Source organism: Mesoplodon bidens (genome assembly GCF_964165515.1).
Source record: "Mesoplodon bidens genome assembly, chromosome: 15".
In the NCBI taxonomy this organism is placed as follows: domain Eukaryota; kingdom Metazoa; phylum Chordata; class Mammalia; order Artiodactyla; family Ziphiidae; genus Mesoplodon; species Mesoplodon bidens.
In genome coordinates, this window is record NC_138171.1 from 66,203,401 (window position 1) to 66,229,632 (window position 26,232).

The window sequence follows — 26,232 nt, forward strand, 5'->3', positions numbered from 1 at the left end:
ACATATATATGTATAAATGAATCACTTTGCTGTACAGCAGAAACACAGCATTGTAAATCAACTATACTTCAATTTAAAAAAATAAAAACAAAGACACCATAGAGTGAAAAGATGACCCACAGAATGAGAGAAAATATTTGCAAGTCATATATCTCATAAGACTCTACTATCCAGAATATATAAATAACTCCTACAACTAAGCAACAAAAAGATAAACATCCCAATTTAAAATTATTTGAATGGACATTTCTTCAAGGAAGACATACAAATGGCCAACAAGCACATGAAAAGATACTCAAAATCCTTAATCATAGAAATGCACATGAAAATGCACACAATGAGATACCACTTCACACCCATGAGGATGGCTATAATTTTTTTAATGGAAAAAAACAAGTGTTGGCAAGGATGTAGAAAATTGGAAACTTCGTACACTGCAATTGGTAACACAAAATGGTGCAGCTGTTATGGAAAAGTCTAGCAGTTCCTCAAAAAGTTAAACATTGGGTCAATTACCATATGAACCAGCAATTCTACTTCTAGGTATATATCCAAAAGAACTGAAATCAGGGACTCAAACAGATACTTGTATGCCAGTGTTCACAGCAGCATTATTCACAATAGCCAAAAGGTGGAAACAACACAAATGTCCAACAACAGATGAATGGATAAACAAAGCATACAAGGGAATACTATTCAGCCACAGAAAGGAATAAAGCATCAGCACACACTACAGTGTGGATAAGTCTTGAAAACATTATGCCCAGTAAAATAAGCCAGACACAAAAGGCCACCTGTAATATGATTCCATTTATAGAAATATCCAGAACAGGTAAATCTATAAAAATAGAGAGCTGACTAGTGGTTGCCAGAGGCTGGGGGGAGGGGAGAATGGGGAGTGACTGCTAATGGTACAGGGTTTCCTTTTGAGATGATAAAATATTTTGGAACTTGGGCTTCCCTGGTGGCGCAGTGGTTGAGAGTCCGCCTGCTGATGCAGGGGACACGGGTTCGTGCCCCGGTCTGGGAGGATCCCATATGCCGTGGAGCGGCTGGGTCCGTGAGCCATGGCCACTGGGCCTGCGCGAGCCTGTGCTCCACAACGGGCCTCCGGAGCCTGTGCTCCACAACGGGAGAGGCCACAACAGTGAGAGGCCCGCGTACCGCAAAAATAAATAAATAAATAAAATTTTGCAACTAGATAGAGGTGATAATCGCACAACACTGTGATATATTAAATGCCGCTGACTGTTTACTGTAAAATGGTTAATGTTGATGTCAATTTCTTCTCAATTTTTAAAAATAAGCCTTCTGAGTGTCCTGAGACCCTGCCCCAGGGGGCTGGGAGACCTCACACTGCCAAGATCTAGTGAGAACAGTTGGGGTGGGGGCGGGGCCGTGAGACAGATAAAGTGCTTCATCCCTTTTTTGCTAAGCGCATAGGACTGGATTCACTTGAGGCTAAAACATGAGGCTGTGATTAGCCAGTGGGATGGAAGGTGGGCTTCCAGAGCCAGCATGTGACACATGGGCACACTTTTAACTGATGGTCTTGGAAAGACAGTCACACATGCAACTACCAATTAGGCGAGGAAAACTCAAGCAAGTGAAAGGGCAGCCGTGGCTATGTGATGTTGGTGATTCTTAAACCTACATCTGGAGGGCTTTCTGCTGAGGCCGCCTGCCCCACCCTCACCCAGATCAGCTTCTTAGCAAGGCCTCGGGACATAGCTGGGGTCCTGACCCCTCTCCCCACAGGTGTGCGACCACCTCATCCACCAGGACTGACCTGACCGGGTGGACAGCAGCTGACCCTGCCTCTGGGCAGTGTGGTTCACTGTTCTAGGGGGTCATACGTGTCTAGGTGTTCTGCATGGTCCACACTGTTACAGCTTTATCATCGATGCCAGTACCTCACGGTCTCAGCCCCCACTGCTCAAAACTGCCTTGACTATCTCTGGCCCATTGCTCACAACAAGCTGAAGTTTCTTGTTAGTTCTAATACAGGCAGACCTCATTTTATTGCACTTCACAGAAATCAGTGTTTTTTACAAATTGAAGCAACCCTGCATCAAGTCTGTAGGCGCCATTTTTCAACAGCATTTTCTAACTTCAGGTCTCTGTGTCACATTTTAGTAATTCTCTTAAAAATAATGAAAATGGGGCTTCCCTGGTGGTGCAGTGGTTGAGAGTCCGCCTGCCGATGCAGGGGACACGGGTTCGTGCCCCGGTCTGGGAAGATCCCACATGCCGCGGAGCGGCTGGGCCCGTGAGCCATGGCCGCTGAGCCTGCGCGTCCGGAGCCTGTGCTCCACAGCGGGAGAGGCCACAGTGGTGAGAGGCCCGCGTACCGCAAAAATAATAATAATAATAATAATAATGAAAATGTTTGAAATACTGCATTTGTGATGGTGCTATGTAATCAGTGATCTTTGATGCCACTAATGTAATTGTTTTGGGCACCATGAACTGTACCCATGTAAGATCATGAACTGAATGGATAAATGTGTGTGTTCTGACTGCTCTACCAACCCGCCGTTCCCCCCATCTGTCTCCCTCTCCTCAGGCCTCCCAGTTCCCTAAGACACAGCAAGATTGAAATTAGGCCAATTAATAACCCTACAGTAGCCTCTAAGTGTTCAAGTGAAAGGAAGAGTTGCATGTCTCTCACTTTAAATCAAAAGCTGAAGATGATTACATTTAGTGAGGAAGGCATGTCAAAAGTCAAGGTAGGCCAAAAGCCAGGCCTCTTGCACCAAACAGCCAAGTTGTGAATGCAAAGGAAAAGTTCTTGAAGGAAATTAAAAGTGCCACTCCAGTGAACACATGAATGATAAAGTGAAACAGCCTTATTGCTGATATGGAGAAAGTTTTAGTCTAGATTGAAGATCTAACTAGCCACAACATTCCCTTAAACGAAAGTCTAATTCAAAACAAGGCTAACTCTCTTCAATTATATGAAGGCTGAGAGAGACAAGGAAGCCGCAGAAGAAAAGCCTGAAACTGGCAGAGGTTGGTTCGTGAGGCTGAAGGAAAGAAGCTGTCTCCATGACATCCAAGTGCAAGGTGAAGCAGCAAGTTACCCAGAAGATCTAGCCAAGATCATTCATGAAGGTGGCCATACTAAACAACAGATGTTCAATGTAGACGAGACAGCCTTCTATTGGAACAAGAGGCCATCTAGGACTTTCACAGCTAGAGAGAAGTCAGTGCCTGGCTTCAAAGCATCAGAGGACAAGCTGACTCTCTTGTTAGAGGCTAATGCAGCTGGTGACTTTAAGCTGAAGCCAATGCTTATTTACCATTCTGAAAATCCTCAAGTCCTTAAGAATTATGTTAAATCTACTCTCCTGTGCTCAATAAATGAAACCACAAAACCTGGATGACACATCTGTTTACAACATGGCTTACTGAATGTTATAAGCCCACTGTTGACGCCTACTGCTCAGAAAAAAAAACAATTCAAAATATCACTACTCTTTGACAAGGCGCCTGGTCCCCCAAGAGCTCTGGTGGAGGGGTGCAATGAGATTAATGCTATGCCCGTCTGCTAGCACAGCATCCATTCTGTAGCCCATGGATCAAAGAGTAATGTGTGATTTTGAAGTCTTATTATGTAAGAAACGCGTATCATAAGGCTATAGCTGCCATAGATAGTGATTCCTCTGATGGATCTGGGCAATCCATCACCATCCTAGATACCATCCTAGATACCATTATGAACTTTTATGATTCATGGGAAGAGGTCAAATTATCAACATTAACAGGAGTTTGGAAGAAGTTGACTCAAACCTTCATGGATGACTTTGAGGGGTTCAAGACTTCAGTGGAGGAAGTAATTGCAGATGTGGCAGAAATAGCAAGAGAACTAGAATTAGAAGTGGAACCTAAAGATGTAACTGAGTTGCTTCAATCTCATGACAAAACTTTTAATGAATGAGGAGTTGCCTCTCACGGATGAGCAATAAAGTGGTTTCTTGAGATGGAATCAACTCCAGTGAAGATGCTGTGAAGACTGTTGAAATGGCAACAAAGAATGTTAAATATTACATGAACTTAGTTGATAAAGCAGCAGCAGGGTTTGAGAGGATTGACTCCAATTTTGAAAGAAGTTCTACTGTGGGTACAATGCTATCAAACAGCATTGCATGCTACAGAGAAATCATTCATGAAAGGAAGAGTCAATCAATGTGGTGAACTTCATTATCTTATTTTAAGAAATTGTCACAGCCACCTCAACCTTCAGTAACCACCACCCTGATCAGTTAGCAGATATCAACATCAAGGCAAGACTCTCCACCAGGAAAAAGACTACAACTCACTAAGGCTCAGATGATGATTAGCATTGTTTTTTTTGGTTTTTTTTTTTGCGGTACGCGGGCCTCTCACTACTGTGGCCTCTCCCATTGTGGAGCACAGGCTCCGGATGTGCAGGCTCAGCGGCCATGGCTCACGGGCCCAGCCACTCCACGGCACGTGGGATCTTCCCAGAACGGGGCACGAACCCATGTCCCCTGCATCGGCAGGCGGACTCTCAACCACTGCGCCACCAGGGAAGCCTGATGATTAGCATTTTTAAATTAAGGTATGTATGTAACATTACTCTTTTAGACATAATGCTATTACACACTTAATAGACAACAGTACAGTGTAAAGGTAACTTTTATATGCTCTGGAAAACCAAAAAATCATGTGATTTGCTTTATTGCGATGTTCTGGAACCAAAACCCATGGCATCTCCAAGTTGTGCCTGTAGTTTATGTGCAAATAGTGGACAGTATTGTTTCTCTTCTTCCTACCTGAGGCTCTTTGCCTTTTTGGTTTTTTGGGGTTTTGGGGTTTTTTTTTTTGGCCACACCACATGGCTTGCAAGATTTTAGTTCCCTGACCAGGGATCGAACCTGGGCCCTCAGCAGTGACAGCATGGAATCCTAACCACTGGACCACCAAGGAATTCCCTCTTTCTTGTCTCCTTGTGCTAGCTTCCAGGTTGAGGCCCACCATCTCTCTTATGACCTCTTGTCTTTTTTCTAACCTAGAAGTTGTCCCTTTAAAAAATCTCACCACAGTAAGCTAGTCTACTGCAAAAACCCTTTGGCTGAAACCATGTAAAAATGCTGGGGAAAAAAATAATCAAATTTTGTTTCTGAACTCATGAAAAATATATAATGCAGTGCAAGAAGAGAAGCTGAAAGCCAGAACAGTGCACCGCAGGCTGCAGGGAAGAGGCACCTTGTCCTGATGACATGGGGACTCCTAACAAAGACCTTTCCATAAAACTAGAACCCTTTCAGGGCCAAAACATTAGACAACAAAATCAATGAAACCCAGTATGGTTCTTTGAAAATATTGGTAAAAGGGATAAACTTCTAGCTACAATGATCAAGCAAAAAGGAGACAGAACACAAATTACAACATCAAGAGGAAAAAGGGGACATCACTACAGATCCTATAGACGCTGAAAGAACAATAAGAGAATATTGTGAACATTATTCTAATAGACTTGACATCCTAGTTGAAGTGAAAAAGAATTCCATGAAATATACACATTACTAAAAGTGACTTACAAAGAAAGAGAAAACCCAAACAGCCCCATCACAATTAAAGAAATTGAATTCATAATTTAAAATCTCACAAAGAAAACTTCAGACCGAGATGGCCTGATTGGTAAGTTCTATCAACATTTAATGAAGAAATTATGTCATTCTATACAAACTTTCAGAAAATAGAGGAAGAGGAAATGCACACTACTGATCAGAATATAAAAAGGTATGGGACTTCCCTGGTGGCTCAGTGGATAAGACTCCGTGCTCCCAATGCAGGGGGGCCGGGTTCGATCCCTGGTCAGGGAGCTAGATCCCATATGCATGCTGCAACTAAGAGTTCGCATGCCACAACTAAGGAGCCAGCGAGCTGCAACTAAGGAGCCAGCGAGCTGCAACTAAGAAGCCCACGTCCCGCAACTAAGGAACTAGCGCAACCAAAGAAAGAAAGACTATAAAAAGGTACAACGACATGAAAAGCAGTTTGGCATTTTGAAAACATTAAACACGTACTACCATATGACCCGGCCATTCCTCTCCTAGGTATGAAAACACAGAGACCTTTAAGCACTATTCTTAGCAGACTTATTCATAATAACCAAAGAGCTGGGAGCAGCCCAAGGGTCCATCAGTAGGCAAGTGGATGAACCCATTGTGTTATAAATGTGCATGTAAACATGCAAATAATTCTTAGCAATAAACAGATCAAATTATTGCTACACATTTGAACCTCAAAAACATGCTGAGCTAACAAATCCAGAAACAAAAGAATATACACCATATGATTCCATTTATATAGGACTCTAGGGAGGAAAAAAGTCCCAGTCAACCCCTCCCCAACTCGGCCCCGGCTAACCATTGACCTGTTCTCTGTCCCTGGGAAGTGGAACAAGGGAATATCTGCGGGGGCTGGAAATGTTCTATATCTTAATTGCGTGGTAGGTTCCTCAGTGTACACATTTGTCAAAAACCATCAAGCTGTACGCTTAAAATAGGTGCATTTTGTTTCATGTAAATTAGGACTGACTCTCTGCATAAAGCCCTGATTTGTAGTATTTTTTAATTTCCATGATCTGAACACTCCCACCACATCACTCAGCACAGAGCTGGGAAGGGGTGTGCATGGTCAGTCTTGTGCGGCGGTACAAGTCAGCTCCGGCACAATACCACTTGTCCCTCAGTCAAGTTGGTCTTGAAAAGAAAACAAAGAAACCCTGAAATATCATTACGGCAGGCTAAAATAAATAAGACTTTCAATGCCAAGTGTTGATGAAGGCACAGAGCAGTGGAAATGCTGGTAAAAGCATAGATTGGCGATATCTATTAAAAGTTGACGCTGTACACACCCAGGACCCAGCTGCGCCATGCCTGGGGCGTCCACAACAGAAGCGTGCATTACAGGTCACAGCAGCACTGTTCACTAAAGACCAAACACCCATCAGGAGTGAAGAGGTGGACGGGGCTCGTGCACTCACACAACAGGACACTTTACTGCACTCGGATACGCGCCTCGTGACTTCACTTACAATACGACGCTCACAGGCAAGCGGTGCTAAGTGCAGGGTTGTGGTCACACTGGGGGACACCGACATTCAGTCTCTGAACATTTTCTGAGCTCACATTTTGTGGACTTTTGTATGTGTTCCAATCCACAATTAAAACATTTTTGACAGAAAAATCTGTTTTCATCATTGAGTGTCAGACCCTTTACACTGTATTTATTATATGAGCCCAGAGCTGGGTGTTTGTCTTTTCATAGACACGCGTAAGAAGGTGCTGTGCCCACTTGACTCCGGGTGGTGTTCCTGCGCATCTTGTCTTGCGCTGTGACTGACACACTTTCCCTTTGCTGGTTGCCCATCGTGGAAGGGCTTTCTGTTCCCTGAGTTTGTAAACCTGCTGGGTGAGACTCAAAAGCCCCAGACAGCCCTCCCTCCCGCCCAAGGGCGATTTGGTTCTTTTCTAAAGTCAACACTTGAACCCTGAGGGACCAGAGCAAGTTCACAAAGCCTCCCGAGATAGAGCTGGCGGCATCCGGTTGGCCCACGGCTACCTGCAAGGACACCTTGCTCTGGGGCTGAAAGTCAGGAAAGCGGTGACGTGAAGCCGGCAGAACCAGATGACGCCTCTTACCTGTCTTTCCTCCTGTACGGGGTCCACGATTCCATTTGTCCTAGGAGGATCATCTGCGTTGCTGCCCCCGCTGGCGCTGGCTCGGTAGGGCTGCACCTGGGGCAAGGGCCTCAGCGCCAGCCAGCAGCTGCGCTCCCCGCGGGCACACATTTGCATCTCAATAACCGGGGCTGAAGCTGAAGGAGCCAGCTGTCGGAGCCTCGGGAGAAACGCGCCTTGTTCCTTTAAGGGGTGGGCTCAAGGCTCTTCATCAAGTGGCCTCCATCTCCCCGCTGGTCTTCACACTCACACAATTCTTCTAGAGGAAAAAAATATGAAGCACCATTAGCGAGCGAATTATCAGGGGCCAACTGTGTCCCCATCAATGCCCCTCAGTCCATTGTGGCCGTCGTGCAGCTGCAGGGCTGGCGCCGAGCAAGCCGCCGGCTGGGCTGTCCTTCCATCCCGTCTGACCATCCCCACTGGGCACTGCGGCCATCGAGCCCTTTCACTGTCGTGTCCAGTGGAAGTGGATGGCACGTTCAGAGCTCATGCACTGTCCTGGAGGGACCAGGCCCAGCCAACGCCCCCCAGACGATGGCTCAGCCCCAGTGGATCCCATACCCCCCTCACCCGCTGGCTGTTCTTGTCGACCCAGTGCCATGAGCCCACCCCTTGCTGACCAATGCCCCTGGCTGCCCACTGCCCCAGGGTCTCGGCACACAGGTCCGCCCCAGAGGCCTTCCCTGGCCCACCGCAACGCGTCCCTCACTGGGAGTCTCGGAACAGGTGTCCCTGGGCCTGGTGTTCCATACTCCTCAGTCCCCACACAAGGGCGTCACCTCCACCAGTGAGGGCCTGCAGGTCAGCGGTGGTGGGTTGAATAGTGTCCCCCAAAATTCACATCCACCCAGAACCGCAGAACATGACCTTAGAAATAGGGTCTTTACAGATGTGATCAGTTAAGAGGAGGTGATGCTGGGTTAGGCTGGGACTAAACCAATGTCCAGTGTCCTCACACCAGGAGGAGACACAGACACAGACACAGGGGAGGCCATGTGACCACAGAGGCAGAGACAGTGATGCGGCCACAACCCAGGGATGCCAGAGCCCCCAGAAGCAGGACGAGGCGGGAAGGATCCTCCCCTGGAGCCTCGGACTTCTGGCCTCAGACCGGGAGATGGGACATTCCTTTCTTCCTAAACCCCCTAGGTTATGGCCCTGTGCTGCAAGGACCCCCAGAGACCCACACACTGGAGGAGGAGGCAGCGCCTCTGGACTCAGGAGAGCCTCACATGCCCAGATCTGGCCGTGCAGAGCATGGGGCCCAGGGTGGCCCCCACAGCCACCCTCCTTGATGACCTGGGGGCAGGTGGGCAACCACCTCCCGGGGCAGCAGCCCCACCCAAGAGGGTCCGGGATGCAGGACAGTGAGATGGACGGTTCTGCTCTGGGGACTGGCTCCACCCCATCAGCTCATGCAGGGCCCCCCAGGCATCTGTGCCCTTGACCCCACCTGCCCCTCTGAGCCCTTCGCACCCAGTCGGGAGCCACTGGGACCCCTCGCCCCTGCCCAGGGGGCACACTGCCCTGGATACAGGCAAATTTTGGTATGAGTCCCTGGGGGAGCGGGACACTGGGCATTCACAGGCGACACCTAGGGAGGACAGGGGCCAAATTCCTCCCTAGATGGTGAGGAGGTCCCCAGGTGGCCATGCCGGGAGGTACCAGCAGGCCTGCAGCCCAGGGCTGGGCTCTTGAGCTCCTGCTGCCCAACGCAGAGGGGAGGCACTGTGGGTGGCGCCCACTTTCCATCACTAGCAGCTCCAGGTAGGAATACACTGGGAACTGACATAACAGGCACCATGGAACCACAGGCCCCTTGCTGGGAGGAAGGACCATAAGGACAGGCCAGGGGGAAAGAGACCAAGAGGCTCCCTTCTGCTCTGATGGGGAAGAGCCCCACCTGGGAGGGGACCCACCCCAACGCTCTGCCCTTCCCTAAGGGTGCCAACCTTGTTTGTCACCCTCCCCTGGGGTGCCGGATGGGCCAACCCCATGAGGAGCCGAGGACACGGGTCACCTGGTCCCTCATCTGTGACCCACAGGGCCAGCTTGGGGGTTCAGAGGGAATCAAGTGTGGCCACAGGGCCTGAACAGTCTAGGCATCAACATCAACACTCCAGGTTTCCACAGGGACCGGGAGAACCAGACAGAGACAGGGCAGGCGGACCGACCGCAGGTTCTCGCCAAACATCTAAGAGACATTTGGGGTTTGGAATCACAGATCAGGGCTGTGGGTGGCATCCTATTCCATAGACTTTTCTGGGGAGGAGAGACTCCCACCCTAAGAGAGAAAGAGGGGCCAGCAGAGTTGGCAAGGCCTACCTCAGATGCTGGTGGAGCCCCCACACACACGTGTGCACACAGGCAGGACCACATACGTACACGTGCAGGCACACAGGCACAGGGGTGCATCTTAAGTACACAGTTGTGTATATGACATTTCATACTAATATCACAGTTACGTAAATTGTGTGACTAGCTAGATATTTTGGAAACAGGAGTGACCACCAGACCTGACCCTCCAGCCTCTGCTGTGGGCCACAGCGGAGGCGGCCATGCTGGGCCTGCCTGGACTGACCTCCAAGCAGGTGCAAATAAGCTCCTGGCAACCACAGAACACACGGGTTCAGATGCCTCTTCCAAAGGAAGGTCCAGCATCCCGGGGGTGGGGGCACCTCGGCTGTCCGGTGCCCACATGCACGGTCTCGCTTGCCTGTCCCCACCCCCTCCCCGAGGACACCCAGCAGCACGGCCGCTCTGAGGAGCCAAGATGGCACCAGGAGGACACCGTCTGGCTGCAGGACACCCGGCCCCCTGCCCAGAGCTGTGGCGGGTCCTGCCAGAGCCCCCAGCCCAGTCTGGGGCTGCACTGACTGACTCACCCAGGGCAGCTGTGGCAGCAATGAGCCAGGGTACGAGCCCCCAGTGCACACAGCCAACCAGCTCCTTCCACGTTTTCTGGTGTCACAGGGTCTTGGCTGGTGGAACACAGTTATCAAGGGGGTTCCCCCCTATCATCCCTGAGTGCTGGGGCAGGAATGGCTGCAAAGTCCAGGGGGCGCTTCCAGGTGGAGGCAGAAGCTGGAGGCCCTGACGCGGCTCTGCCCGCTGACCCCACCGAGACTCAGCACCTAATTGCTCCTGCTCCCATCCCAGGGCTGGCAGAGGATGCCCTGGAGGGGCTGCCAGCCAGGCTGTGCCCTAAGGGTCAGGGGGACAGCTGCCCGGAGAGGAGGGGACGACACCTGAGACCACAGGCACCTCCTCTGCCTCAAAAAGGAAGACGCCAGGATCCCTGGACGCAGAGGCATCTGTCTTCCCCGGGTCAGGTTAGCAGGGAGGTGGCGGAGCCAGGAAAACCCGGCACGCAGCCGCCTCTTCACAGGGTGAGAGGGACAACGCCCCACCCGAGACCGAGGGGACAGCTGGCCCACCACTGTTGGGGCTCAGGCACCACAGCTGCACAGGCAGCCGAACCCCACTCAGACCCAGGAAGCAGAGCGCACACTGCCCGGAACTCCTATCTGTGCCACGCAGCTGGCAAGGGCCAGAGGCAGCTCACGGCGGGAGGAAGCTGGCATCATCCACCCTTGGCCAGGGTGCCCACAGGTCCCTAAACAAGGTGGGGGCGCTGAGCCCAGGTCCTTGCAAGCAGCACAGGGTACAGCAGCCCATCCCTTCCCGGACAGGCACCCAGGGCCAGTGCTGAGCCATCCTTACCAGCCTGCAAGGTGGGAACCCACATGCACCTCACAGCTCAGGGACAGAAGCCGAGGGGCTTTGTGGAAAGACTTGCCCACCCCGATGATCCCGCAGCCCCAGCCTCTGAGCTGAAACCGGCAAGTCTCTCGCAGCCTTCTCAGGACCAGTGGGTCCAAGCTGGGGCCAGGAAGGGAAGGCACCCCTGCACCGACAGGAGCCAGGCACACCCCACACCTGGGGCCACACCGGAGAGCAGCCCACAGGGCCGGGCAGCAGGGGAGGCCACTGCCAGAGCCCCATCATCCTGCCTTACCAGGATAGGCCCCAAATCCAATGACAGTGTCCTTACAGGAGACAGAAGAGGACAGACACAGACTGAGAAGAAGTCACATGAAGATGGAGATGGGAGCCCCCAGAAGCTGGAAGAGGCTGGAAGGATCCTCCCATGGAGCTTCTATCTTGGTCTGACTTCTGGCCTCCAGACTGTGAGAGGATGAGGGTCTGCTGTTTTCACCACCCAGGTTGTGGTGATTTGATCTGGCAGCCCCAGGACACTAGCACACCCACCATCCCACCCTAGTGTGGGTGTGATGGGGGCGGCCCCCTCCCCAGGCTTCTTCCGACTTCTCTGGTCAGCCCTGGGGGCACACCCTTGGCGCCGGCTTCAATGGACACACCCAAGTCAGAAGCAGAAACACCCCTCCTTTGATAACTTAGATGAAATGGACCAATTCCCCCAAAATCACAAACAACCAAACTCACCCAAAATGTAATAGATACTGAATAGTACTATAATTGTCAAAGACGTTGAATTTGCAGTTAAAACTATGGAAGAGAAATGTCCAGGCCCAGGTGGTTTTACTGGTGAATTCTACCAAACATTTAAAGAAAAAGTAACACCAATTCTACCCGATCCCTTCCAGAAAGTAGAAAAGGAGGGAACACTTCCAAGGTCAGCATTACCCAAATCAAAGCCAGAAAGGACAAACAAGAAAACCACAGGCCAACATCACTCATGAAATAGAAAATGAGCCAGCAACCAACTGGGCTCAGCTTCAAAATTTGAAAATCAAAAGACCAAATAAGAAAAACCATATAATCATATCAACAGATGAAGAAAAAACATTAGACAAAATTCAATATCTATTCATGATAAACAACAACCACCACCTCTCAGCTAATCGGAACAAGAACTTCCTGAACCTGACAAAGGGCATCTACACACCAACAGCCACCCCTCTCCCCCGTGCCCCACCCCACTCAGTGGAGAAAACCATACAGCGGTCTGGCTGGGAACCAACCCCTCTGTTCTGAGGAGCTGGGCAAGGGCGGGAAAGGGGCAGACAGTCCAGAAAAGGCAGGACGGCCACCACTGTCAGATGGGAGAAGCTGGCAGACAAGCTCTGTGTCCCAGACAGAGCGTCACACAAAGGCCACCTCCCCCAGGGCAGGGGCCCCGGCCCAGGAGCCGCCCCTGTGTCCCAGGGTCTAGTGCTGAACCATGGTCAGGCCCAGGGTGGGCCTGCAGACGCCCCCGCCCCCTGGGGTCCTCAGAGGCTGGGTCTGAAGGGGCTGCACCCCTGGTGTGGTCGCCCCCAGGTCCAGGCTCAGCCCGGGTGTGCCCTCCCAGTGGCTCTCAGGTGGGGGACCCTGAAGGGGCTTCAACGCGTCAGCAGGACCCCTAGGGACTGTCATAGGCGACAGCTGGAGGTGAGAGGCTGGAGCTAGGCCCTGAGGCCCCTCGAACTTGCAGGTTCACAGCTCACAGCGTCTAGGCCAGGCAGCTTCCCCACGCATCATTCCCACATGTCAATAACTTCATGGGGATTTTCGTCCTCCTGAGGTGAGAGCTTGACAAGGCCTGTGTATCGGCCGCAGGGCATCCCCCGGAGCCAGCCCCTCCAAGAAGGGCCTTGACCGGCCTGTGGCTTCGGACCCTGGCCTCACTCGGACTGACGTCCAGTGCCCACGGGCAGCGCTCAAGGACAGAGCTGGGCCGAGGGACACCAGCCTCACAGCTCACAGCCCAACGTAGTGTAAACGTTTGGTAGAATCGCAGTGAAGCGGCCCAGGCGTTCCTCCAGGGAGGTTTTTAAACCACTAACCTAATCTATTTCTTACAGGTCTTAGCTTCTGACAGTGAGAAAAGGCAAAGGGCAAAATAACAAATAACGAAAAGCACTCAGATGTGAGTCTCCTGGTCTTGCTCACACAGGAGAGAAGGAACCCGCCTCCTTCCTGGCTGTTTCCCGACCAAATGTGATTCAAACATCTCCTCTCCTGATGACGCCGTTCCTGACAGATGTGGCAGCGGGGCCCGCGTGCTGCTCATGGCAACAGGGACCCTTGTCTCCAGGTCTCTGTCCTGTAGAGACGCCTCCAAACAGGAAAGCGAGGAATCCCCTGGCGGTCCTGCGGTCAGGATTCGGCCCCTGCAGGTGACCCGGCCTGCTCGGAGTCTGCATCTGCCCCCAGCCTGACCCCACACAAACGACCGAGGAGACCCCAGACACATCCAGGCCCCCTACCCGGGCACATCCAGCTGACGGCGACCCCCCGCACATCACGTCCAACACCTGACCCTCACCCTGCTTCCCTGCCCCCCGCCCCCAATCCTTCCCCCCACAGCCCCCCTCCCCGCCGTTGCCTCCACCCCACCCAAAGCACGCCCCCCACCTCAGCTCCACCTGCCCAGCCTGAGCCCCTCCCCCATCCACTCACAAGCCCCCACCTCCCCACGGCCCCACATACGCTGCCCTCCCCGGGGGACCAGTCCGACAGCTGGTCAGTGCAGCGCAAATCAACCCGGACCCCATCCCTTGAACGTACCCCCCAGTTCACTCGATTTCTCTTCCCTCATCTCTGAACGGGCGCTGGAGACCTCGTGCACAACCCGCAGGGAAGCAAGCCCACCACCTGCGGACAATCATACTCAGGCCTCCGCCTCCGAACCGCTCACCTTTCTGCTCAGGGTGCACGGGGGTGGGGAGGGGGCGCAGGGTGGGGGGTCCCAGCAGAGAGAGGACGAGTCCCGCTGACCACAGCCCAGGCCCAGTGGGGCCCAGACCCTACCGTGACCAGGGCCCTGAATGCGGGTGGGGCCTGCCACAGGACGTGAAAAAGTGCTGGGACTCCTGTGATTACCCTCGCCAAGCGCTTCACGCCACCCACCTGAGCCTCGTTGAGACGCCCACACACAAAGACTGCAGCCTCCACCTGTACTGCCCCAGTGGGGCTAGCTGGGCGGGGCCTCACACCCACGGAGCTGAGAGATCATGGTAAACAGGTGTGGCTCAAGCCGCCGAATTGTGGCAATCTGTTACACAGCCACAGAAATGTAATTCAGTCACAAAGGAAGCATCAGTGAGTTCCATGAAGTAGAAATGTTATAGACCTGACCATAAAGCAATAAGACCACAAGCTGTTAACAGTGTCAAAAAGCAGACAGAAAAAGACTTTCATGTGGAAAAAATTCTTTTAAACTATTAACTGTTGGATGAGTGGGGAAATACAACCGAAAGTATAGAATTTCTAAAAAAATAATGACGTGAAAACACCACACATCAGAATCTATGAAATACACTTAAAGCACTAATCATAGAGCAATTCACAATATTAAACATTCTTATTTAAAATGATGAAAACAAGTTAAATTCCCAACCCAAACAAAGCTTAGAAAAAGAATTAAGTAAATCAAGAGATAGCATAAGAGAGGAAATAATAAAAATGAGAAGAGGTATTACAGGGTAAAGAACAGAAAAAACATAATTATGATTAGTAAACCAAAATCCTAATTTTTAAATTAACAGAATAGGTCATCCATTAGTTAATTGAGAAAAGAGAAGAAAACCAAAAAAAAAAAAAAATAGAAATAATAAGAGGAGGACTTCCTTGGTGGTGCAGTGGTTAAGAATCCACCTGCCAGGGCTTCCCTGGTGGCTCAGTGGTTGAGAGTCCACCTGCCGATGCAGGGGACACGGATTCGTGCCCCGGTCCGGGAAGATCCCACATGCCACGGGGCAGCTGGGCCTGTGAGCCACGGCCGCTGAGCCTGCGCGTCTGGGGCCTGTGCTCCGCAACGGGAGAGGCCACAGTAGTGAGAGGCCCGCGTACCGCAAAAAAAAAAAAAAAAAAAAAAAGAATCCACCTGCCAATGCAGGGGACACAGGTTCGAGCCCTGGTCCGGGAAGATCCCACATGCCGTGGAGCAACTAAGCCTGTGTGCCACAACTACTGAGCCTGCACTCTAGAGCCCATGAGCCACAACTACTGAGCCCATGGGCCACAACTACTGAAGCCCACGTGCCTAGAGCTCATGCTCCATAGCAAGAGAAGCCACCGCAATGAGAAGCCCACACACCGCAATGAAGAGTAGCCCCGGCTCATCACAACTAGAGAAAGCCTGCACACAGCAATGAAGACCCAATGCAGCCAAAAATTAAAATTAAAATTAAAATTAATTAATTAATTAATTTAAAAAAAACTGGCCCTGTTAGAGATGGAAAACTTAGACCTATTTCCATGGAAGAAATAAAGTTACCAGGAAACACTCAGCCTCCTGTCCCCCAAAAAAGGCAATAGGCACAGGTAATTTCACAGATAAATTCTACCAAATCTTTAAGGACCAGATGGTCTTTTTTTTTTTTTTTTTTTTGGAGTACAGTTGCTTTACAATGTTGTGTTAGTTTCTGCTGTACAGCAAAGTGAATCAGCTATACATATACATATATCCCCTCTTTTTTGGATTTCCTTCCCATTTAGGTCACCACAGAGCAAGGGACCAGATGGTCTTAAAGCTTTACAAATTATCCCACAGCATTGAAGATGAGGGGAAAACTTTTATATTCTTTTTCTAAAGCAAGAAGAACATTGGTAACCTAACTATAATAAAGACAGTATGAAAGAAGACATTTACAAGCCAATATCACTTATGAATATTGATGCAAAAGCACCAACTAAAACATTGCCCATCAGAATACAACCCCATACAAGGAAAATAAGACACCACGGCCAAGGGGGATTTATCCCAAGACTCCAACGTTGCTTCACTATCAGACATTCCAGACATAAAATTCACTATATTGACAGATTTCAGGAGAAAAATCATGATTCTCTCCATAGGTGCAAAAAAAGCCCGGACAAAATTTAATGCCCGTTCCTGACAAAAATATAAACAGTAAGGAAAATAGATACTGATAGATACTGTCTTCACATAACAAAATATATATACCATTTCCTACACCCATCACCGCCCTGAACAAGAGGTGTTACTGTCAGCACTCTACAGAGGCATTAGCCACTGCAATCAGACAAAAAAAATCAGTGAGGGTCATAAGAACTGGAAAAGAAATGAAACATTCTCTGTCTGCAGAGGCTATGATCGTCTACCTGGAAAACCTTAGAGCAATGCTGTGCAATTAAACTTTTTGTGATGATGGAATGTTCCACATCCTCCATGTCCAAAACAGGACCCACCAGCCACACGCAGCTATTGAGTTTTGAAAGAGGGCTCCTGTTACTGAGGAACCAAGTATTTGGTTTCATTTCATTTTATTTTAGGTGCACACATTATTTATTTATTTATTTATTTTATGTATTTATTTATCTTGGTTGCATTGGGTCTTCGTTGCTGTTCGCGGGCTTCCCCCAGCTGCAGCAAGCGGGGGCTACTCTTCACTGTGGTGCGCGGGCTCCTCACTGCAGTGGTTTCTCTTGTTACAGAGCATGGGCTCTAGGCGCATGGGCTTCAGCAGTTGTGGCATGTGGGCTCAGTAGTTGTGGCTCACGGGCTCTAGAGCTCAGGCTCAGTAGTTGTGGCGCACGGCCTTAGTTGCTCCACAGCATGTGGGATCTTCCCGGACCAGGGCTCAAACCCATGTCCCCTGCATTGGCAGGTGGATTCTTAACCACTGTGCCACCGGGGAAGTCCCTGCACATATATTTTTATCAGCAATGGGCATTAAATTGTGTCAGGGCTTTTTTTGCACCTATGGAGAGAATCATGTGATTTTTCTCCTGAAATCTGTCTATATAGTGAATTTTATGTATAGAATTTCTGATAGTGAAGCAACTTCGGAGTCTTGGGATAAATCCCCCTTGGTTGTGGTGCTTTATTTTCCTTATATAGGGCTGTATTCTGATGGCCAATGTTTTGGTTAGTGCTTTTGCATCAGTATTCAACAGCTACAAGTGACTATCACATTGGACAGCAGGTCTGGCCATAGAGAATCAATGGGGAAAATGGACTCAAACAATAAGCGAGTTCACAAAGGCATGAAATTATCACACAGAAATCCAGAGCTTTATGTCCACACAAAATAACCCCCATCAACATCAGACACCAAGAAGATGAAACACTTTGGAATTAACCTAACAAGTGTGCAGAAGTCATTATTGGGACAATTAAAGAAATGTGAGTACAAATTGCAGATTAGAGAACACCTAGTATTGTATCGAGGTTAACATCCCGATTTTGACTTATGCTCCGGTCGTAGGAGAATGAACGCCCATGTTTAGGAAACACACCCCTGGAATACTTAGGGTTGAGGGGGGCACCATTATGCAACTTAATCTCTGAAGACAAACATAGGAAACTGACTTTTGGGTGATCTGGGAGGAAGGAATGCAGGATTCACTGACCTATTTTTGCAACTTTTCTCTAAATGTGAGATCATTTCACAATAAAAAGTTAAAGAACTGAATTATAAATGCCACGCTCTATGACCTGGCACTTCCTTGCAGGAACTTGGGTCACACTTGTGCCTGTGAGCACAGCTTCTACGAAGAGCTTCTCTGTTATGTCCAGACTTTCTACTGCCTTCTAACATCACTAAGTTATGTGCGTCCACACGGCGGCTCCTTACATCCACCAAAGGGCTGGGCAGGTGGAGACCACCCCCCACACAAAGACCACAGAAGGTGCAGGAGGGTGTGTGTGTGGAGGGCTCTGTGCACACAGAGTGTCCCCAGGACACCGAGAAACGTGGGGTGGCCATCTCTCAGGGAGGAACTTGGAGCACTGGGGTGGGGAAAAAAATTCATGTTTCAGTACATATCCTTAAAAATTAAATATTTTAAAACTTAAATAATTTTGATACTGTCAAATACAAGATGGTACAGCCGGAACCCTGCTATGGGCTGAATTGTGTCCCCCAAAATAGATGCTGACATCCTGACCCACAACATCTCAGAATGGGACCTTGTCTGGAAACAGGGTCTTTGCAGATGTAGTTAGTTAAGATGAGGTCTTAGTGGAGCAGGGCAGCCCTAATCCGCTAAGACTGGTGGCCTTCTAGGAGGAGGAGGCAAGACACAGCCATATGAAGACGGAGACGGATGGGGGATGCGTCCAAAGGCCGGGACGCCAAGGGTTGCAGGCAGCACTAGAAGCTGAAGGAGGCAGGAGAAGCCTCCCCTGGAGCCTCAGAGGGAGCGGCCTGATCTGATTTCTGGCCTCCAGACAGTTAGGGGACGCACTTCTGTGGTTTGAAGCCCCAAGCCTGTGTGACAGGCAGTCCTGGGAAAAGTAACACAGACCCTGAAAGCAAAGAGGCCTGAGCCCAAGGTGCAAACGTCAGCCCATCAGCCAGCCTGCAAGCTCCGGCCCAGGAGCAAGGACACCCACTCCCTGGTCGGTCCCTGTCACAGGATGTAGACTTGGCCCCACCGCTGTAGCCAGAAACCACCTCCGGCTTGTCAAGTGCAAACGTGGGCTCTTTCAAATGCTAATTGGGATGCATAGGGGGCCCCCAAAAGGAAAAGAAATAATGGGCAAAGCAGGGCCCTAAAGGAGCTGTGAGGGGAGAGAAGGGACGGGAGGCAGACAGGAAGCAAGGACACGGCAAACAGGGGGTCGGCACACACTGTGCCGCGTCTGTGCGCCGCCCGAGGGGGTGGGGTCCAGACCAGAGAGCAGCGGGGCGGGGACGGCGACAAAGAGCCCAGGAGAAGGTCTAGTGACCGCAGTGTCCGGCACAGGTAGGAACTCAGCCACACCAACATTTGCAGGGCGACCCCAGGTGACCAGCACTGCTAAGCAGAGTTGTGTCCACCAAGAGAGGACTTTGTCAGCCCCGGGTGTCACTGGGGGCGTCCACTCACCGGAGGAGCCAGGCAGGGCCCCGCTTCACACGCAGATGCAAGAGCAGGTGCCGCAGCCAACACGCCTCACCCTGGTTCCTCATTAGTGTCCTAGCTGTGCCAACATGCTCACACACATACACACATGTGCACACGCACACCCCAGCTTTGAGGAGCCCTTCTGCCTCCTTATTCACTTACTCCCAAACCAGCTTTGCCCTTTCTAGATGGGACGGAACAAGGCAGGCATCCTCACCAGGGACAGGAGCCACAGAGCAGGCATCCACAGCCGCAGGGCTGGGAGCGGTTACGCCAGAGGACCGAGAACAGAGACAAGTGCTCTGACCAGCAGGACTGGGATTCCGCTGTTGAGGTAGCGAGTCACTCACACACACAGGCAGAAATTCGAGGGAGGCTGTGGAGTTGGGTGGAATCGGGAGGCATATGGGTGTGAACTCAGTTTCAATCCAAGTGGCTACAGACCAAAGTGCACAAACGTGTGTGTGCACGTTCACCTGTTCCTTAGCTCCATCCAAGAGCATCTAGAGTACTTTCCAAATCCTACCTCTCACTGAAAGGCACCAGGCTCTGCAGAGTGGCCACGTCCAGGGCTGGGCGGGGACAGCAGAGCCTGAACACCTTCAGTCCAGAGAGTAAGGATAGACCCACAAAGAGGGGCTCCCACCGGCCAAGGCCCAGACTCTGGGGCAGGAGCATGAAATAGGACATTGAATGAATGGAGAGTCCAACAAGGAGCAAGACCTTTGGAGTTCTAAGGTTATGGCGGGGGAAAGAGGCATGGAGGACACGGTGCTGATGGACCATCACAGTGAACACTGCCAGAAACAAGCCACATGGAAATCATGCCCTCCCAATCCTGCATAGGTGAAAACGCGTGAACCCCCTGTCCTGAAGCAACATCAGACAGACCCAAACTGAGGTCCCCACGAGGCCATGGTCCCTGCTCTTCAAAAGCTGAAGGTCACCAAGTCCAGACAGAGGGGACAGAGATGTTCACATGCTGGCCTGTCCTCCAGGCCCACCATGCATCAAGACTGACACAGGGTCCACCCAGGTGGGCTTGGGGCGTGCTGACTTGTCATAGTGTCTTCCCTTCCCAAAAGACCCTACAGCACAGATTAGCTTTTATGTTGAATTTGCTTTGGTTTTTCCCTAAGAACTTGGTGACCCTCCCTCGGCACAGAGACCTCCCAGAATCCAGGGGGCAGGACCCAGAGGGAAGACCTCAAGGACTTTTTGCTCCAGGCAAGACCTCTGCTCTCAGATGGCGGGCGCGGGAGGTCTTCCTTCGAAGCAAGTTCCTCCCTCCCAGGGGTGCAGCCAGAGCCACAGCTCTGGGCCAGGGCCAGGGTCAGCTCTTGGCCAGGGTCAGCTCTCAGGGAGAAGGCCTTTCCTTTCTCCCCAGCCATCTGACCTACCCCAAATGGGCACCCCTCACAGTGTTTTCTAGGAAGCCATTTCTCCATCCCCTGGTCCCCTGCGGCATCGAATGGGACCCCTGAGGCACTGTCACCCTCACTATGGCCGGGGCGGGGGTGGGGTGGGGGGACAAAGAACCTGGTGTGCTTTCCGGGCCGGTGACAATGAAATCAGACCTCCCCTAAACCCGATGGCCCGCTCAGCCCCTCTGCCTGTGGGGACTCACCCCACGTGGCCCAAGCTGGGGCTCCAGGCAGCAGCGCCTGCTGGTGGAGCTGCAGCTCCTCCTCCAGAGTGTGCCCCCCAGGCCCATCCTGCCTGCTCCCCACAGCTGCCTGGGGCAAGCTCACTGCTTCTCTTCTCTGTGTGTATTTTCTCTGGAGCCCGACCCATGGGCTTTTCTACATTCTCTTTGAGATAAAAATCAAAAACAAATCTTTAAAGACCATCTCCAAAAACCACAGAATGGCTGGAATTAAATAAAAATAAAGCTTGTGGTTTTCCTTTCAGGAACTTCCTGCTTATCTGAAATGCACAGAGTCAGCAGCACCTCGGAGCCCGGACGGAGGTTCCCGGGGCCTCAGCCTTGGGATGGGGTCATCCCAGCAGGTGACTGGCCACCCTGTCCCGGTGTGCATCACGGGAGGGGGACAGTGGCCAGACCTGCTGGCCTAACGCCAATGTACACGTGTGTGCAGTCCACGTGGGGGCTGAAGAGTGTCCCCAAATATCCACATCCACCCTGATCTGTGCCCAGACTGTTCTGTGTTCTCTTATGAGACGGTTGGTCATGTGTGGGCACAGAATAATAGCTCGGGAAGACAAAGTTTAAAGACTCAAGGGTCCTAGAGATGAGGCCACACATGCAGGGCCATGGGGAAGCCCCCGAGTGGAAGCAGGAGCCGGGAGAGGCCTAGGAGAGCCTTTATCAGTTCCGGGGGCGCTGGGGTTGTCCCCAGCTGTCTGGTCCCTCTTCCTAGGTGATTAAGGGCAAGGGGGAATGTTGGCACCGTGTGTGAGAGGTGGATAAAGAGGTGGTGTGGGGTCTGGAAGCAAAAGGTTTCTTAAGATGTCAAGACATCACAAGGTACAGAAAATTGTAAAACATGATGAATACAACCTGAATATCAGGTTATGACATTATTTGGAAACAGGGTCCTTGCAGACGTAATAAAGTGAAGGATCTTTAAGATGAGATCATCCTGGATCAGGGTGGCCCTCAATCCAACGACTGGAGTCCTGACAGAGGAGAAACCACGCGAAGATGGAGGCAGAGGCTGGAGTGATGCGGCCACAGCCCAGGGACACCTGGTGCCCCAGAGGCTGGACAAGCCCAGAAGGATCCTCTCCCTTCCAGCCCCCGAGAGCCTCCAGAGGCAGCGCAGCCCTGAGACACCTGAATCTCTGATTCAGGCTCCAGACTGCAAGAGAACCAGTGTTGCCTCAGGCCCCCAGTTGGTGGTGATTTGTTGTTCCCTGAATCCGCGGTCCCAGAAACATTCCAAGGGATTTCAGCATCATCTTGAAACAGCCTTGAGAAACCAATAAAACTGTCCATTAAACTTTCCTTTCAGCTGCCAAGAGAGCACCTTTGGGACGACATTAAAATCTGGGGGCAGGAGGACGGAAAGGATGCTTTTTGGTGGGTGCTGTTAGTCTGCCGAAACTGGCACCACAGAAGGAGAATCGGGACGTTTTCACCTGGAAAGCCTGTCGTTTATGACCAGGTCCTTCTGACCACGTCCCAGACCACAGGTTCCTCCCAGGCTCCGGGTAACACATACTGGGATCCACCCACGTCTGAATACAGCACAAAAGTCTCCCTTGCTGCAAGTGGAGAGCTTTCCCACACGATTAATTTAAGATGCTGGGACACATGGGGGCGAGGCATCTGAAACCTGCTCAAGATCTCTGCTGAATTCCAAGTGGAATTTATGCGTATCTACTGATTGCCAGGAATAGATCTATCACACTAACAACTGCAGTCCTTAACAGCACTCACACACATCTAGTGGCAAGTAACAGAACTGCAGGAACACAGGTGAAAAGGAGAATCTGGCAGCTTTAGAAGCAGTCTTGTGCTCTTCACAAAATTCCCACCTGTACTTGTCTCTCCCTACCCTGAAGGTCACTCCCTTAGAATGTATATTCCACGCAGCCTCATCAGCCAGGAAGACTTTGTCATACCTTCTGATCCACAGCTAGTACTGTGAAATAAAAATGAGTTTTATTTTTAGAAAATTTTCCAAATGCAAACCATAACATGAAATTTAACGTGATTTTTCTTTCAGGCCATATTGTCTCAAAATCCTGACAGAGCCTCCTAGAGGTGGGGGCCGGGTACCCATCTGAAAATCACTCTTCTGGAAAAACTGACTTAAGGATCATGAAAAGATATGGACTGCTTCACTTGCGTGTCATCCTTGCGCAGGGGCCGTGCTAATCTCTGTATCGTTCCAGTTTTAGTGCATGTGGTGCTGAAGCCAACACCATGTGGAATTTAAACCGACACTCGCATGAATAACGCCGATGTCCGTGCCCCCTGTAACCAACAACCGCCTTAGGGGGCTTCCCCAATGGTGTTTCATCACCTCCTCCAGACCGATCCAAGTCTTAGTTTTTGTGCAGAATAATCTTTCTTCCTTGTATTGATGTGGGAAGAAATAATAGTTGTTTTCACAATTCACCATCCATACACGGTAACAGAAGACAGTCGCCTATCAGAACACAGCTTTGCCAGAAGTGGCTGGTTGGGAGGCAAACTCCTAATTGTACTTGGACGGGACAGTGGGTTAACTTTGCCAAGAAGGAGAGTTTGGAAGAGAAAAGAAGAGACAGACAAGGAATCAGATTAATTTCTTTTGTGCAGCAAAATATTCTATCAGCTTACGGCTATAAAGTTCTAACAACTAACAAGCTTTACTGAAGAGAAAAAAGAAACCACACGCTGGCCAACATGGAGCCCAAGGCCCAAAGCTGTCTTAGACTTGAAGAGATTGGAGCAAAAGCAAAGTCACTCGTGAAACAAAAGCAGAGAGGCTCAAAGGGAGCTGCACACATCAGTATTTTCAACGAATAAACATCCGCAGGCACCTGTTTGCTGGGAACCAAGAGAGGAGAGCAAAGACTTTAGAAAAAAGCAGGGAGTGAGGCGCGGGCCATGGGGACTAAAAGTCATCTAATTTTATCTGGCTTCTTTCCAACGGTAAAATCTAATCCATCATTTTCTCTGGGTGAAAGCTCTTAATGAAAATTTAGAGAGTGCAACTGAAATTTAGAATTCTCCGGGGATTCTGCTGGGAAGATGTCTAACAGTCACACAAAACTCACCGCAGCCAAACCTGCCAAGAGAACAGACCACATGGGAAGCCGTGGGGCTGTACCGTGGCTCCCGGACCTCCGTGCCCCTCACCACCACAGGAAACATCCTCCTCCTGCCGGGGAGGAGGGGGTGGCTCCTCCAAGACCCCAGTTTAAAGCTCTCAGCTGGTGAAACCCTGTGGGAAGGGCCGGATGGAGAGAGGCAGCCTCTCAGCACCACACACTTGCACGCTTGACACCATCCCCTACTGTCCTTACTCGGACGGATGGGGAAGGAGTCTCACTGGTCTCCCTCGTGCAACCATCACACCTGTCTAGTTCCAGACTTTTCCATCACCCAAAATTGAAACCCCACACCCATTAGCAGTCACTCCCCAACCCCTCCCCCAGCCCCTGGCACCTGCTGATCTGTTTCTGTCTCTCAATTTACCTGTTCTGGCTGTTTCACACACAAGTGAACTCATGTCATGTATGTGGCCCTTTCTGTCTGGGCTCTTTCACTTAGAATAATGGTTTCAAGGTTCATCCACATTGTAGTGTGTCAGCACTTCATTCCTTTTTACAGCTGGATGATGCCCCCTTGTACAGATGACCACATTCTGTTTATCCATCATTCGTCAATGGACACGGGCTGTTTCCACCTTACGGCTGCAGTGATTGTGCAGGAATGACCGTGGGCAGGCAGGTATCTGCTCAGGTGCCTGTTTTCAATTCTCTTGGGTGTGCACCCAGGAGTGGAGTTGCTGGGTCACCTGGTAACTCTGTGCTTAACCTTCTGAGGAACCTCCAGCCTGTTTCCCACAGCGGCTACACTGTTTTATATCCCCACCAGCCATGCACGAGGGTTCCAATTTCTCCACATCTACGCCAGCACTTGTCATTTTGCATTTTTATTATAACCACCAGACAGGGGGCAAATGGTATCTCGTGGTGGTTCTGATTTGCATTTTGCCAAGTATCTTTTCAGGTGCTTGTTGGCCATCTACCTATCTTCTCTGGGGAAGTGCATTTTTTAATGGGGTTGTCTTTCTCCTGTTTCCACTCGCCTTTCTGTAGCCCTGTATGTAGGAGGCTTGGGCGTGCAGGGTCCCGGTACTCACGTGAGGCTTGCAGGGTCGTCCAGCATGCCCTCCAGTACACAGGCTGTGACCTTTGGTCAATGTTTGGACACAGGAGGAGGGGTGATCTCAGCCTTTTTTTTTTTTTTTTTTTTTTTGCTTTATAACAAATTTAATCAGTTATACATATACATATGTTCCCATATCCCCTCCCTTTTGCGTCTGATCTCAGCCTTTTAATGATCTCCTGGGTGTTCCCTTGTTAAGGATCTTTGATCAAAGGACATTATCATCCAGTATATTTTATATTTTATTTTCTCCTGGGAAGAAATGGATCCCAGTTATCCCAGAGCATAAGGAATGACCCAGAGGTCAGGTTGACACCTCAAGCAGAGTAACGTAAGACAGCAGCCAGGGCTTCCACACCATTGAAACCCAAGCCCACTGCCACCTTCAATCCCGGAGAGGGTTTGAAGAACCAAAATTCAACTGAAAAAGCCAGAAAACACGTAGCGATACCAGATGTCACCATTAAGCTTACAATAGTGACAGATAATTTTTCTACCACTTCAAAGTTGTGTCACCACGTCCATTCCCTGCACCACGAGCTCAGTATCCCCTTACTTATCCGCCTTTGATAAACAGGCAATTCGGATTTGTTTCCACAAAAGCGGGGCCCACGTCAAATTCTCAACAGATGTACTCCCAGCACACGCGATACGAGAGCAGTGTTAAAGCATTTTGCACCTTAACTCTCTACGCTCTGGAGCGTCTCGCCCTGAAAAACCAGCATGATTTAAGGGAGCTCCCCGAAATTCAGAAAATATGTTCTCCTGTATCTACATGAAAATACGGGTATGACCTCTCACACTGGCAACCTGAACATTAGGGTTCCAGTGATAAACATTCTA

The 26,232-nt window shown here is 50.4% G+C and overlaps 1 long non-coding RNA gene across 1 annotated transcript in view; it reads right to left on the reverse strand.

Moving 5' to 3' along the window:
• Positions 1–26,232, reverse strand: part of LOC308629700 — a 48,230-nt gene that overhangs the window by 15,485 nt on the left and 6,513 nt on the right. The window contains exon 2 of the long non-coding RNA XR_014017701.1: positions 7,677–7,974. This is a non-coding gene — a long non-coding RNA (uncharacterized lncRNA). The remainder of the gene's footprint in view (positions 1–7,676; positions 7,975–26,232) is intronic.